Source organism: Protopterus annectens, chromosome 7.part0 (genome assembly GCF_019279795.1).
Source record: "Protopterus annectens isolate FY-2018-M chromosome 7.part0, PAN1.0, whole genome shotgun sequence".
NCBI classification, from domain to species: Eukaryota; Metazoa; Chordata; order Ceratodontiformes; family Protopteridae; genus Protopterus; species Protopterus annectens.
In genome coordinates this window covers 1,261,005,400-1,261,022,031 of record NC_056739.1, presented here as the reverse complement: position 1 = coordinate 1,261,022,031, position 16,632 = coordinate 1,261,005,400, and positions in this window count along the sequence as shown.

Below are 16,632 nucleotides of genomic sequence, written 5' to 3'. Positions count from 1 at the left end.
TATGTGGTATCGAACATGTGTATCCCCTGATAGACAGACAGATGCTATATGTGGCAGTTGATATCAGTACATTAGAATTTAAGTGTGCAACATGACTTGCTCACATATTTTTCTTTTCCTTCCAGGGTGATGGTGCATCAGCGAAACCCACCTTATACAGCAGCAGAGGATCAGGAGATCCACCAGAGCCTGGTGCAGAATTACTGTGTGCTGTTTTCCAGGACCAGCCAGAACCAGCATGAGAGGGTTGCACTGTGGCAAGATCTTGTCCATCGGGTAAATGACATAGGCATGCATAACCAGACATATGAGCAGGTACGCCATCACTGCAGTGATTTAATTAGGCATGTCTGGCAGCGTGCATCTGATATCCACAGACAACAGCTTGCCACAGGCGGTGGGGTACCTATCCACCCCCCCCTCACCAGTGTGGAGGAGCACCTCCTAAGTGTTGTGGTTCCAGGCCAACAACAGCAACATCCACAAACATGTGTCATCATGGAGGCCGGAGCCACCCAGCATGTTGAAATGGAGCGTGCAGGTAACATGCCATATCTGTAGTTGACTGTTCTCTGTACTGGTAGTTTATGCGTGTGTGAGATGTGTACTGTTTGTGTAGCTGTTAACCTGCCTATTCTTCTGCAAGATTGATATTCTGAGCATAATCTGTACACCTGTGAAAGCCACCTGTTGTACTACTGTACTTTATCATACTCACAGTATCAATGGCACAGTTGTGGCCACTGGCAATCACTCTCATATTTTTGCAGGTCCCTCTGGAATGACAGCAAGGCAGCCAATCCATGCTGGTGAGTGTGTAATAACAATACTATTACTAATGACATGTGCATGTCATATGGAGGTGTAGTCTGTGCACATGTAACACACCTACTCATAATGCATGCTGTGCATGTTTGCTGTGAGACTATCCATATCCCATTATTCTCAATAGCTGCCTCACTCACATGCAATACACAGAGCATGACACACATGTGTGGCAACACAGTACTGGACATTGTATAGGCATACCTGATATACATGTACACAACACACACATGTTTGGCATACACACTACACCTTAGCCTGCTACACATTTCCAATTATGACACCTGCTGTATGGCCACCCTTCAGTATCCCACTTATCATCTATGCAGCACACATAATATACCTTAGGGGTAGAGGCCTATCATGTCTTTGTACAACAGTCTTGAACAAATAATACAATCATGTTACGCAATGGTCACTATTGTCCACCTTACAAACCCATGTAACAAGTGGCTGTGTAATTGTGGATGTAGTCATGTTACTGCACGTCAGGTACAGCATGCTAGCTGCCTGTCTGGCACACATTATTATTGTTGACTGACCATAAGAAGCACGTTGATCATGGCTCACGTTACTACACCACATTCAGTTCCGCCGACCACAAAAGTACACATAGCAGTCATTGCGTAGCACCGTCATGTGGTGTGTGTGTGTGTGTGTGTGTGTGTGTGTGTGTGTGTGTGTGTGTGTGTGTGTGTGTGTGTGTGTGTGTGTGTGCAAATATATGCACCCACAGCTTGTAAAACTTGCACAACATTATGTCCATGCACACATTGTGTCCCAGGGTGGAGACAATCACTGAACAACTACACACAAGCATCAAGTACACGTATACTGTTATTAACAAGGGCTGTCTACACTTGCACTGCATGTTTCTGTGAAACACATAATCTGCATGCTGACACGTGTGCAGTGATGTTTTCCTTGTGATACTGTCACCCACCCTAAAACAGTATTGTGTATGTGTTGGATTGCAGGTGTGTCTGTTTGTATCTGCTGTACTGAGGAGTGTGCCTCTGTGCTTGTGTGCCTGTGTGCCTCTGTGCTTGTGCACCTGTGTGCATGTGCGCCTGTGTGCATGTGTGCATGTGCGCCTGTGTGCATGTGTGCATGTGTGCATGTGCGCCTGTGTGCATGTGCGCCTGTGTGCATCTGTGCATGTGCGCCTGTGTGCATGTGTGCATGTGTGCATGTGCACCTGTGTGCATGTGTGCATGTGTGCATGTGCGCCTGTGTGCATGTGTGCATGTGTGCCTGTATGCATGTGTGCATGTGCGCCTGTGCGCCTGTGTGCATGCGTGCATGTGTGCATGTGTGCATGTGCGCCTGTGTGCGAATATCATGTGCACATTTGTAAACTGTGTTTCCTATCTTCCTCTCACAGGTTCTGATGTTGCTCTGGTGGACTGCAGCAGGGAACCTGAAGCCACTGCTGGGGATAGCGATTATGATGATACATGTGTAATGGCACAGGGAGGTGTGACAGGGTTTGTCGTTGGTCAGCCAATTGACACTACACAGCAGTCAACCCCATCAATGCTCACAGTCATTCTGCCTATACATCCATTGTCACCAATGTCCATAGCTGAGGGACAGCATACAGTGGGCATTGACCAGGGTAGTGTGGTATCATTGGCACATGCATCCCCTCACAGCAGCCATGGCCAGATTCCTGACATGGTACCACACAGGCAGATGTCCAGGGGTTCTCGTGGTTGCATCCGTGGTCATACTGCCCCTGTCAGACGTGCCCACAGAGGTGTTTCAACCTCAGCTATATTCCGGGCTGTAATGCAGGCACAGGCACGTATGGAACGGTACACCAGACAGGGTCTGAGGGAGCTTAGAGCACATCGCACCGCTATGAATGACACTATGTGTGACATTGCGTCTGCCATCCGTAACATCAGCGAGGTCATTGATAGACGTTGGGGGGACACATTAGATCTCTTCCACAACTACAGGAGCCAGGACAGTGCAGGACGGTTGAGGCATTGACGTGGACGTATGCCCGCAACATTATCAGCTGGCAGTCATCGCAGATGACAACAAACCCTCAGCCGCTCCCATAGTGCCAGTACCAGCCCCAGCAATGCTGGGTCTGTGCTGTCATTAGACCATCCGAGAAGACCACGTGCACGTGGCTCTGGACAGTCCCAGCAGGGACATGTGTCCAGTCAACAACTCACTGCTTCTGATGACAGTACCCAGTCTGGCTTAGTACCTGATACTGTCCATAGCACCCCTGCCAGGCACAGGTACCGTGTCCGTGGCCAGAGACAGTGATCTGTATGACCTGGCAGGTACAATCTGTGGCTATCCACAAACACCCATATATGACAGCCACGTGGTGGAACTGTGTGCATGCATACACACACACATAATGCTAACACCTATGGCTAACACATACACACACATTGCAGCAACATTGCCCCATGTGGTACTGTTGTCCCTCACTAACACACATGCACATACATGTCAATTAGATGTGGCAATGGCAGACTCTGGCAAACCAAGTACACACCCTGTGCATATGATGAAACTGTGCCACCTCCTGCCATCTGTAACATTGATGCAGGAACAGGGTAGCATGGTGCTGATGCACAGGGTGACTACATAGCACTTTAGTAATATTATCATGTTGTTAACAGTACAGTGTAATGATATTGTTGTGCATTACCTATGTTTCTCATTGCAGTTTTGTATACACCAGTGTTAATTCCCAAAGTGTACTGTCTGCACATGTGCCACATGGCTGTTGTGTGTACCTGTGCCTGCATGTGTTGGGGTGTGGACAGTACATGTGTGATATTTGCAGCACTGAGTTGCAGGTGTACATTTGTGAACATGGTTAGCATGGAACATGACATGGTTTGACAGTATGCTGTGGGTGATATGGTTTCCAAATGTCAATGGTCTGCATTCTGATAGTATACACAGCTTACATAGCCTGACATTCAGTGGTCATTACATAGTGTCTCTACAACTGATACACAGATGTAGGAACCTGGTGTCAGTGATATCCCTGCAGTACTACACTATACCAGTAGCCATTCTTACTGAGCCACACACATCCCTGGGAGCAATACTCTTTGGCATATAGCAGTCTCACGTACATGCAAACACACTACGGATATGTCCATCCATGACTGCAAATATATACAGTGGCCTACAATGCATTCTACACATGACACACCTAACCACCACAAGGGTATCATATGGACAGATACCTGTTTTCCAAGCCATGCTGTATTGCTGTAACGCAACTGTGGCATTGGCATCGGCATGTAGTTAACATAGTATTCCAACAGTACCATGTAGGTGGTAGCACCCATCATGTAGAACGGGTAATGGTGTGTACATGTGGACAAGTGTTATCTTGTCTTTCCTGTGATATTCACATTTCCAAAGGTATTCTGCAGTTCCTCGGTGTATCACCTAAGCAAGAAGGTGTCTGTATGCATATCGGCAACAGTTACCATACACCTACACTGGATGCCCATCACTCACAGACTTTGCTGTGTTTTAACATGTCTGACATATACTCCAGACATGAACCCTCACCCACATTAATCTGTCAAAGCTTTCATGGGTGTGTGTCACATAGTTGGCCTAGGACACAGATCACTGCAGTAGCCTGCACTGTCACCAACATACATGTATGGCCTAAGGTCTGGTAAGCTGTGGCACATGCTGGCAAAGGTAACAACTGTATTCATATGGGGCAGGCTTCACACATAGGAACTATTAAAGGTCACAGGTACATATCTGTATGTGGCACACACATACCTGATGTGTGCATTGAAATTACTGTTATAATAATATGTCATACAATAATAAAAGCAAAACACACAACACATTGACAAACTGTGTGACAAACGCACACATGGCATTTGTAGGATTCAAACCCCTACCTAACTATGTTATGATACTTGAGAGAGACGCAATAGCGCAGCACGCTATTCGCATTACTGGATGGTTTCCCTTCTCCTGCTGTATTTATAGGGTGCTGACATCATCAGTCTTTCCAAAGAAGAATGTACATCTTTAACTATCCCTCAGTATGAGGGATAACAATATCTGTGCATTAACAGATGCCTAGTTCAGGGTCACATATGCACACTGGCACTGCCAGGTTATGTTCTATAGCATGCTTCATGACCACAGGACTTGTAACACACAACACAAGTAGGGGGTGTATCCATATACATCACAGATACACACACCTCTGGATTGGTACCACTGCACTAAGCATGACAAGCCATACATATACAACTACCATTGTGCAAAACTGCCTTTTGGTTTGGTGTGTAGTTCAGACCATCCCCCCATACCCAGTAACCACACACGGCTTTCCTGGGAACAGTGTAGTATATGCAGGTCTTCACACACACCATTATAGTGGTTGACTTTAGGTACACAAATATTGACTGGGGATACTACTCAGGCCCTCAACAACATCACCCTACAGCCACTACAATTTGTGAATCCATGTGCTATGGCACAACCAGTCACCACACCCACAAGGGGGAATACATATTGGACCTGATCATCACCAACATGGGGACTCTATGTTCCACACCAGAGGTAGAACCATCATTGTTAAGATCAGACCATAAACAACTTTCCCTGGACATCCATATCCTGTCCCCACCCCCAGCCAAGGAAATCACTGTAAAGAATTTCTCAAAAGCAGACTTTGCACTTGTGAAGACTGGGGTGGAATACTTCAAAGGCCCCGTGCTGGAGGATAATACAACCCAATCTGCAGAATCCTTTACAAACGCATTGTATGAGCACCTGCAGGTATGCATTGATCATGCTATCCCAAATAAAACCATGACTCCTCCAAAACAGGAGACCTGTCTGGTTGACCCCAGCCATATATAAGCTGTACAACAGAATGAGGAACCTACTACATAACAGAGCAATATCCCACAGACCCACATAGATCATAACCTCTCCTTTGCTAATCACATTGACAGAGTCATTGCAAAGACCTTTATATAGCCCTCCTTATCACATGGGTGTTTGCATGTAGATCATGGGAGGTCATTGTGGCCCTCTACTAGTCACTCATCAGGCCCATGTTTGACTACAATGCCCCTTTTGGGGTGTACCTTACCCAACACCTGCGGCAACTACAGTGAACACAACAGTACCAACCCAAGAGGATCATGGGCTACACACAGATGTCCTATGCAGCTCAACTAAAGGATCTCCAGCTCTACTCAGTTGCTTAATGCCTACTCAGAGGTGATCTATGCCTGACGTACACAGCCATTTCAAACTCAGAAGTAATGTACATGCTCCACCTCATAACATCCAAGACCCTTAGAGCTACACACTCCAGGGACTTAAACCTCAGAACAAAAATAAATAGGACATGCTGCAGGGACAGATTCATTACCCAGAGGCTCCCCTCACTCTGGAATTGAATCCCAATTAAAGTTAGACATAGCCCCTCACCAGCCCTCTTCCAGCGAAATACAGCCGCATAGATGGGAAATTGCAATTTCACCCCTGGGATCTCCACTTTGTCCCTGCTTGACAGAGGCACAGCAAACTAGCCTTAAAGGGTGCCTTCTGTGACCTACTTTACAGAGGCATAGTAGGCTACTCTACTGGGGAGGTGGACGTCAAATACACTCTGCCTAGGCTTATGAATTCCCTAGGGCAGACAGCCTAGTATTCACCTCTGCACCTATGTTTATGTTCAGGATGCACAATATTTGTTGCTGCTACTGTTTGCAGGTCTTTATTGCCATAGCTTTCCCAGTTTCTATGAACAACTTGTGCATCTGCGTAACATGTTTGATCATGACAGGGTTCCAGTATATTAATATATGTGTCTGTTGTCATTTAACTGTGTGCACAGGGTGGATTGCTGGATCGAGGGAGGTTCCTGGCTTAACACATACAACTGCCAGATATGTGTGACTGACTGCTATACTCAGACATGGCCTAAGTGGGTGAGCATGCCCAGTTCAGGCTTTCCATGGTTTGTTGCCTGACATATGTCTCATTTATCCGTGTGTGTGAGCATGCCCAGTGTGACCTTTCCATATGTTGTGATCTGGAGTCCACTACATTTCTGGTTGTGTGTGAACATGACCAATATTGACATTTATACTGTGTGTGTTGGAAGTCATGTTGTGTTCTTACTGCCAGACTCCTTTGTGTCATAACTCAACAGGGATTATGCTGTGCCTGCAGGGTTTCCATGTGATAGTTTGCAAAGACTTGGCAACATTCTCTCATACTGGCTGAACACTGCAATACTGTCATGGTGTACTGGTTCAGTACTTTCACTATGGTGCACAGTATCATGGGTTTGAGTCCCATCACTGCTTTAAATTTTCATACTGAGCAGACCAGACTGGTTAAAGGCCAGCTGGGCAACTATGAGCATGTTGCATTTTGTTCAGCTATGGCCTACTTAAACCAGGCTTGTCCGACATTGCTGTGTATTCACCAACTTGGGTGGACATTGCCAAACATTACTCCACATTGACCACAGTTGTACTAGTTGGTGTGTGTGATTCTGTTCATAGGTTCATACTAGGCTATCTGCCCTAGGGCATTTATAATCCTAGCCAGAGTGTGTTTGGCTTTCAACACATATTTTAAGTGGAGCTTGCCATGACATTTTTCAAGGTTGGTATACTGTGCCTCTGTCTAACAGTGACATAGAAGTGATACCCAGGGTAAACCTACAATCTCCCATCCACTCATCAAGCTTCCTCTTGAAGAGAGTCAATGAGGAACTCTGGCTAACCTGGAGTGGGGGTTTACTCAAGAGTGGGGGCAGCATCTGGGTTATGAATCTGTCACTCCAGCATGTCCTATTTATTTCAGTCCTGAGGTTCAGGTCTCTTAAGCGCGTAGCTTGATGGGATTCTGAGTTTCTGAGGTGCAGCATGTCCATTGATTCCAGGTTGGACATGGCTTTATACATCAGACACAGATTGCCTCTGGGCAGGCAGTATGCCACTGAGTGGAGCTGCAGTTTCTTTAACCGGGCAGCGAATGGCATGTGTTTGAGCCCTTTGATCCTCCTGGTGAGGTACGTTTGTGGTCTTTCCAGCTGCTGCAGGTGTCTGATAAGGTACATCCCACAAGGGGCATTGTACTCAATTATGGGCCTGATGAGGGATGAGTTAAGAGGCACGATGACCTCCCCTGATGTAGATGTGAGTACCTTCATGATTAGGTGGGCTATATGAAATGTTTTTCTAAACACTTTGGCCACGTGGTTATCGAATGAGAGATTGCTATCAGCTTGGGTCCCCAGGTCCCTTATCACTTCTTACATACTTAATGGGTTACCACCTATGTGGTAATTTGTGGGCACTTAATTTTTGACAAAGGGGAGGGCTATACACTGTTTTGCATTTAGCTTGAGGACATGGCTCTGGCACCAGTTGTCTGTTTCTATGAGGCCCTTTTGTAGGATGCTTGTGTCAGCTGGAGGGTCGATTATGGTGCCCAGTTTGCAGTCATCTGCAAACTTGTTCACCAACAGTCCTTCTGTGTTGGCCTGTACCTCTGAGAAATATATACCAAACAAGGGAGGTCCCAGGACTGAGCCTTGTGGGATGCCACTTGTAGCTGGTTTGGGGTCTGACATGGCTCCAGCATTTCTGACCATGTGGTTTCTGTCCTTGAGCCAGTTTGCAACCCATCTAGTGACATAGGGGTTTATATTGAAGCTGGTGATCTTATCTATGATGACCAAGTGGGGTACTGTATGGAAGGCTTTTGTGAGGTCCAGGTAGGCTGTGTGGACCACCTTCCCCTCGTCAATGGCCTTGGTGACTGTTTCAAATGACTCAACCAGGTTTAAGAGGCAGGATCTGCCCTTAACAAAGCCAAACTGGGTAGGATCCAGTGTCTGTAGGTCCCCAATATGTTTATTTCTGAGGTCCATGATGATCTTTCCATAGCTTTGCAGACCAAGCTATTCAGGTTTCTGGGGCGATAGTTTGCAGTATCCATTGAGGCACCACCTTTGTGGAGAGGGACCACTGTTGCTGTACACTGCTCTTTGGGTACATATCCTGTGGTAAGGCTGAGATTGAACAGTGGTTTTATGTTTGTGTTCAATTCTTCTTGGGGTTCATGTTGGACTCAGCCCAGGACACTGTCTGGTCCCATTGATGCTGTGTGTTTTGCTTTGGAGAGGCTGGCTGTTACCTGAGCATCTGCGATGTCAGGGGGCCAGCACTCTGCTGGGATAGATATTTGCCCTTTTGGTGGGGAGGGGGGGTTTGCACTGAACCTGTCAGCTCAGATGTTGGCAATGTCTGTGGGTTGGTGTATTGTTTGTCATTTTGGACTACTTCTGAGCATATCTGGGGATTCCCACACAGGTTCCTACCATAAGTAAAGAATGCCTTGTGATTATCCTTGGTGTCCTGTACAATTTTTATCTCAAAGATGGCCTTAGACGATCTTATGTGTGGCTGTAGTTTTTCAATAATACTGATCAGAGATGCCTTCCCTTTTTGGGATTTTGATCTATCATATAGTAGCTTCCTCCTTGTATTGTATGGTTTGTTTATGGCTGGGGTCCACCGGACAGGATGCCTGGCTTTGGAGGATTGGGTCTTGGTTTTATTTGGGATTGCATGATCCATGCATTCCTGAAGGTGTTCATAGAATGCGTTTATAAAGGGTTATGAGGTCTGGGCCATATTTTCCACAGGCACAGGGGCTGTGAAGGATTCCACCTCAGTTTTGAGGAGTGTGACATTTGCTTTAGTGAATAATTTTCACTGTGTTTTTCTGGCCATGGGCAGGGATCGGGATGTGAATATCCAGTGAGATTACTCTCTGGTCTGATCTTACCAGTGAGGGATACACTTCTGGTCTTGGGCATAGAGTCCCCATGTTGGTGATGATCAGGTCCAGTATGTTTTCCTCTGTTGTGGGAGTGGTAGCAAGTTGTTCCATAGCATTTTGGTTTATAAATTCTGGGAACCTTTGGGCTAGGGTGCTGGGGCTAGGGTAATGCTCCCAGTCTATGTTTGGGTAGATGAAGTCGCCCAACATAATGGTGTTTGGGGAGACCTTCATATTTTCATGTGTTCTCCAGTCGGCCAAGTGTGGTTCCCCGGTTTAGGAGGGTGGGCTGTAGCAGGCTATGAACTGGAAGGCGGTTTTAGCCACTGTTAGTTGCACATGGCTAGTCTCTGATGCTTCATGCTGTGCCACCAACCTGGGGGTGTGGGTATCTTTGAAAAATATTGATACTCACCCTCCTTTTGTAGTTTGTTCCATGTTTTGCAGCTGTAAAGCATGGTATGTGGTGTAACCTGTTAATGCTAGGGTGCTCTTGGGAGCCTTGAATCAGGTTTCTGTTACTGCACAGATATCAACATTCTCCATGCTGAGGAGAGTTTGGAGTGCGTGCATCTTGCAGTTTAGACTTCTGGCATTGAGTAGCATTACTTATAGTTTCTTATCCCTTGTGATACCTATGGAGGTGGGTTTGTGTTTTGAGCCTTACCTAAAAAAGGCACTATGGGGGTGACAAGAGCCTTTGGCAATATCCAAAAGGCCACAGGTGATAGGTGAAATCCATCCCTAGCGAAGTATCATGTCTTGTCGAGCATGTCATCCCAGGCTGACAGGCATTGTATCCCCTTTCACTGACACCAATACTTAAGCCAATTGTTGTAATGGATAATCTTGTCTTCATATTGTGGCCTCATGTTTGGTGGGGGTAGGATGATACTCAAGGTCTTCAAGTTTGCATATACTACATGGTGGTAAATGCTGTTTAACACTACCTTACATTGTTAACACATGGCAATCATGCCTCAGGTGGTGCTGCAGGGCTGCCTATGTCATATGCACATACTGCACTCCCTATACATGTTTGGGAACAGGTAGTGTCAAGTTAGGCATCCCTTTTACTATATGTGTGAGTCAGAGAGAGGTATCATTTCCAGGGTTCCTACTGAGCCAGTGTATGTGTTATGCGTTGCCTCTTTGCCAATGCCAAGGCATACTGGGCACGCCTCCTTCTGCCTACTGGGGCAGGCTCAGGTTGTTCCTCCTCCAAGTTACGCTCTGCCTGTGATGGCCTTGGCACTGGTGGGGGTCTGTTTGGCCCAGGCCTATGCTGGTCCTGCTGCAGCTGTTTTCACAGAATCATATTATGTAGCATAGCACATACCATGACAATTTGGGTACATGTAGTTGGTGAGTATTGCAAGGCTCCACCAGATGTGTCCAGGCACCGGAACCGTGACTTGAGCAACCCAAACACATGCTCGTTTACATTTCATGTTTGTGCTTGTGCCTCATTATGGCATTCCTGTTCAGGTGTGTGTGCATTTCTGATGGGTGTCATCAGCCACGGCTCCAGTGCATAGCCAGCATCCCCCATTAAGTGACCATGTGGGATGTCCCCATTGGCAAATCTGGTACAGCTGTGTCAGATGCCAGATATGGGAATCATGGTAGCTTCCAGGGCAGCCAGCACACACATTCATTATTATGCCCTGGGCATCACACACGACCTGGCAGTTGATGGAGGGGAAGCCCTTGCTGTTAATGTAGGCCCTACCCTGCTCACCGGCTGGTGCTTTGATGCATATATGCGTGCAGTCTATTGCACCCACTAGCTCAGTGTATTCTGCTATTTGCTGGAAGAGACGCATATTGCTGGCCAATACCTCACAGGAATTGGGGAAATATACATGATCACTGACATGTGCTGACATGGCATCCAGGAACTGGTGCAGTACCCTGGATGCTGATGCCTGTGATATCCCCATCATATCAACAGTTGGTCTCTGAAAGGTACCTGTTGCTAGTATTATTAGGCAACACATACCTTGGTTTCCACTGGGATGGGTTCCCCTCTGTTGGTTCTGTGTGTGAGGCGTGGCCTGCACAGCTCAACAATTTGCTGCAGGAGGTCTCTGTCCACTCTATAGTGCTCCACTATCTCCAGCTCATGTAACCCCTGGTAGGTGACCCTGAGCCTGTACACTCTTCTCCGTCTCCTCACTGTGGGTTGTCCGGCAGCATTTGCATTGTCACCACCCTCAGCATGTTGTATATGTCACCTTATAACAGCAATGGCAGCCCCTAGCATTTTTTGTCTGAGTGTAGCTTTTTCTGTTTTCACTTCTAGTAGCTTACTCCAGTGTTGCAGTGTCTCTTGAGAGAACCAAACTGCACTGTTCTTTGCAGAGTTTTAAGTGCTGGGCTGGGCTAGTGTTCTGCCTGTGTAATTGCCTGCTTCTGATTGTTTGCACCTGCTAGCTCTACTAGTATTCCCTGGTAGCTTCCTACTATTTGTTGTGCTTCCTTTTTCCTTTCTGTTTCCTCGGGGGAGCAAAGCGCATACAAGCGGAAACACACTCACAGCAGCTCACACGCGCGCACACATGCTTAGACGGACTAAAACTTGCTTATTCAGGTTAAAACGCGCACACACCAGTGCAAACACGCTTACAGGTCTTCCGACAGCCTTATACATGCTTACTCCAGCTTAAACACGCGCACTCACTCTTCCACGCGCGCACTCTGTCTTACTTGAGTTTACAGGCGCGCACACATGCTCATACCCTCTCAGCAAGAAACTTTGGTGTTATCCACAGTATACATCTTCCATTTCTTGGCTTTCCCTGGCCTACCTGTTAACACACCTCTTTCCATGATGTCTAACTGATAGCTAACACATGCCACTGTGCTCCAATGAGCTTCACTACTTTCATACATACCCCCCTTGTGATGTCACCTATCACCTACTCTGTTCCTCCCCATATCCTACTCCTACACTCCACTGACTGTGCTCATTTGCTATGTAAAAGTGGATTCACTATCCTAACACTCATTTGCATAGGATTGCCTACTAATGCTTGGTTACATGTCTTAGACTGGGCTTCTCCCCTTAGCAACCCCTACTTGGTGGCCATGTTGTCTTCAGCCTGCTATTCCCTTACATTGTCATTTAACAATTTTCATAAATTCCACGTTTGTGGCTTTTATTGTCTTATTTTATGATTTTTATAGCACACCCCGTTTGTGCGGTGCTGCGCTGCGCTTAAACATCGGAAATTGCCGAAAAAAAAATTATTTTTATTTTAATTTTGCATCGGGGAAACTTTCCAATGGCCGTATATTTGGCCATTGGCATGCTTCCTCAACCATATGCAACCTTTATTTGGAGCTGACAAGGCTCCATTGTGCTATTTGCAGAACGGTACTCAGTTGTCAACTGAGTACATTTCTGCAGCTAACACGTCTCCTACTCGGACAGGTTTATGCTTCCTGGATCGCAAATTTACCTCATTTGCATGCCTTTCGGCTGCAAGTGAGGTAATTTGCATATCCCAGCCCTGTCCGTGTAGGAGACGTTTTAGGAGCTCTCTAACACTCCCCTACAGGCTGTTCCTGGATCGCTCGTCGGACATGATGGCTGCATGGAGTCTTACTCTACTCGTAGACTCCGTGCAAGCCATCGTAAATCCGGCCCAATATCTTAGCTGGAAATGTGCATCCATGCTGTCTAGCAAGCACTCATCAGATGTAGGACTGAAAAAATACAGTCAAGTATATAAAATGATTTAAATTTAATTTAGTTGCTGTTTTAAGAATAAAATAGGAAATGGCTCTAACAGAAACTCTGTATTCATGAGAAAAAAAAATATAGCAGATCAGCATAAGCAGTATAAAGTTCAGGAATTCTTATGAATGAGTTAATACCTGCCAGGGAAAGGGTATTCCATGTAAGAAATTAATTATTCTGTGTTATTTGGCTCAGAGGTAGCTGGAGTCAACTTGTCCAGGACAAAGTTCAAGTATCAAAGTACAAGATGATGGATCTTGTAGCAGATATCCTGTTTTTTTGCAAGGCTCAAGATCTCAAATACCACTTTCTTGCTTATGTCTGTGTTTAAATAAATTATTTATCTGAGACTGATGTGCAGTGTTCAGGGGAGTTGCTCCCTTCTCCAATGCTGTGCAACTGTATATAAATTTGGGGGCTTGGCAACCATACAGAGGGTGCAGCAGGATATGTCCCCTTATAAAAACACTTATTTTGAGCCGCTCATAACATATAATGGGTGATATCTGAGTTTTCACTAATGGATACAACATGAGGTGTGATCACTCATAGTGAAAGCTCTTGTAACTGTGGCCTCAGCAAAAATGTTTCTAAAGAAAGATTTGCATACTTTCAGTGAGAGCGAGAATCTTGGCCTTGATTAAAGTTAGAAATGGCAGCTATATGCAGTATGTCATATTGTTATACCATATGAATTGTCCCTAATCTTTATTATCCTACTCCACACATCTATTCTACTATCTTAACACATTTTATCTTTTGTCACTTTCTACTTTTAATACTACCATTAAATACATACCACCTATAATCTACATATTCCTACACCTAGCTATAAGATTCTAACTATATCTATCCTACCTTTAAGTTTAACTCTCTAATTCTACCTTCCCACTACACTTACCTTTCCCTTTTCCTACCCCCCAAAAAAGAATATTGAGCTGTATTGTTAAATATTTCTAACTGTTTGATTTGAGCTGTATTGTTAAATATTTTTGTTACTATATTGTGCCTTTTTATACGTATGTGCTGTTTAGATAGTTTTCTATATTATTTCACTTGCTTTATAAGTAATTGTTTCCTTACAAATTCATGTAATGATGTTTATGTAACTTGGAGCTTTTCTCCCCGGGCCTCCACTGAAAATGGGTCCAAAGCCCAGTGGACTTTCCTGGTCAACAAATGTCAATAAATAAATAATAAATAAATAGAAAAGCAACTTAGAACAGTTTCAAATATATCTATGAGGTATTCCAAGCCTGCACGAATATGACCAGAAAAGATATCCAAGTCCTTAGAGCTAGCAAACACTAAAAACTGTGACTCTATAAGATTTCCTGGACTTTGGGAAAAAGAGAAGAGAAGAGAAGGGAAGAGAAGAGAAGAGAAGAGAAGGGAAGGGAAGAGAAGAGAAGGCAAGAGAAGGGAAGAGAAGAGAAGAGAAGAGGAGAGAAGAGAAGATAAGAGAAGGGAAGAGAAGAGAAGAGAAGGGAAGGGAAGAGAAGAGAAGAGAAGAGAAGAGAAGAGAAGAGAAGAGAAGAGAAGAGAAGAGAAGAGAAGAGAAGAGAAGAGAAGAGAAGAGAAGAGAGAAGAAGAGAAGAGAAGAGAAGAGAAGAGAAGAGAAGAGAAGAGAAGAGAAGAGAAGAGAAGAGAAGAGAAGAGAAGAGAAGAGAAGAGAAGAGAAGAGAAGAGAAGAGAGAAAGAGAGAGAGAAGAGAAGAGAAGAGAAGAGAAGAGAAGAGAAGAGAAGAGAAGAGAAGAGAAGAGAAGAGAAGAGAAGAGAAGAGAAGAGAAGAGAAGAGAAGAGAAGAGAAGAGGAGAGGAGAAGAGAAGAGAAGAGAAGAGAAGAGAAGAGAAGAGAAGAGAAGAGAAGAAGAGAAGAGAAGAGAAGAGAAGGAAGAGAAGAGAGAAGAGAAGAGAAGAGGAAGAGAAGAGAAGAGAAGAGAAGAGAAAAGAGAAGAGAAGGGAAGAGAAGAGAAGGGAAGAGAAGAGAAGAGAAGAGAAGTGAAGAGAAGAGAAGAGGAGAGAAGAGAAGAGACGAGAAGAGAAGGGAAGAGAAGAGAAGAGAAGTGACGAGAAGAGAAGTGACGAGAAGAGAAGGGAAGAGAAGAGAAGAGGAGAGAAGAGAAGAGAAGAGAGGAGAAGAAGAGGAGAGAAGAGGAGAGGAGAGGAGAGAAGAGAAGAGAAGAGAAGAGAAGAGAAGAGAAGGGAAGAGAAGAGAAGAGAAGAGAAGAGAAGAGAAGAGAAGAGAAGAGAAGAGAAGAGAAGAGAAGAGAAGAGAAGAGAAGAGGAGAGAAGAGAAGAGAAGAGAAGAGAAGAGAAGAGAAGGGATGGGAAGAGAAGAGAAGACAGAGAAGAGAATGGAAGAGGAGAGAAGAGAAGAGAAGAGAAGAGAAGAGAAGAGAAGAGAAGAGAAGAGAAGAGAAGAGAAGAGAAGAGAGAAGAGAAGAGAAGAGAAGAGAAGAGAAGAGAAGAGAAGAGAAGAGAAGAGAAGAGAAGAGAAGAGAAGAGAAGAGAAGAGAAGAGAAGAGAAGAGAAGAGGAGAGGAGAGAAGGGAAGAGAAGAGAAGAGAAGGGAAGAGAAGAGGAGAGAAGAGAAGGGAAGAGAAGAGAAGAGAAGAGAAGAGAAGAGAAGAGAAGGGAAGAGGAGAGGAGAGAAGAGAAGAGAAGAGAAGAGAAGAGAAGAGAAGAGAAGAGAAGGGAAGAGAAGAGGAGAGAAGAGAAGAGAAGAGAAGAGGAGAGAAGAGAAGGGAAGAGAAGAGAAGAGAAGAGAAGGGAAGATGAGAGAAGGGGAGACATTAACCTCTCTAGCCCAAAAGGTGGGATTACTAATAACTGCTAGAAGTGCAGAAGTCAGGTGGTAAGCCACAGAGAGTAAGTGTCCTGTTGGAGACTGCCCAGTGGAATGGTCAACAGTCTTCATATAAGATTCAAAAACAAGGACTTCTCCAAAAATGATAGAGTAGAAGATTACAGCAGACATACTGTGACCAGTAATGAACCTCATGAGGATGATTTTGATTTTGCAGTTGTGCCTTCTCATCAAAAGAAATGGGGGGAATCATAGAGGAGTCCAGGTAGCTACTTGTAGGCTTGACTTTTCCTTGGGGGGGAGGCTCTTGGTGATAGGTTTAGAGAAAAGAGGTCTCTGCATTTGGTCTAGGCCAGTGAAGCAAGCAGATTACAATAGGGTTTTCCTCATTTTCAGAAAACCTTCCCTGCG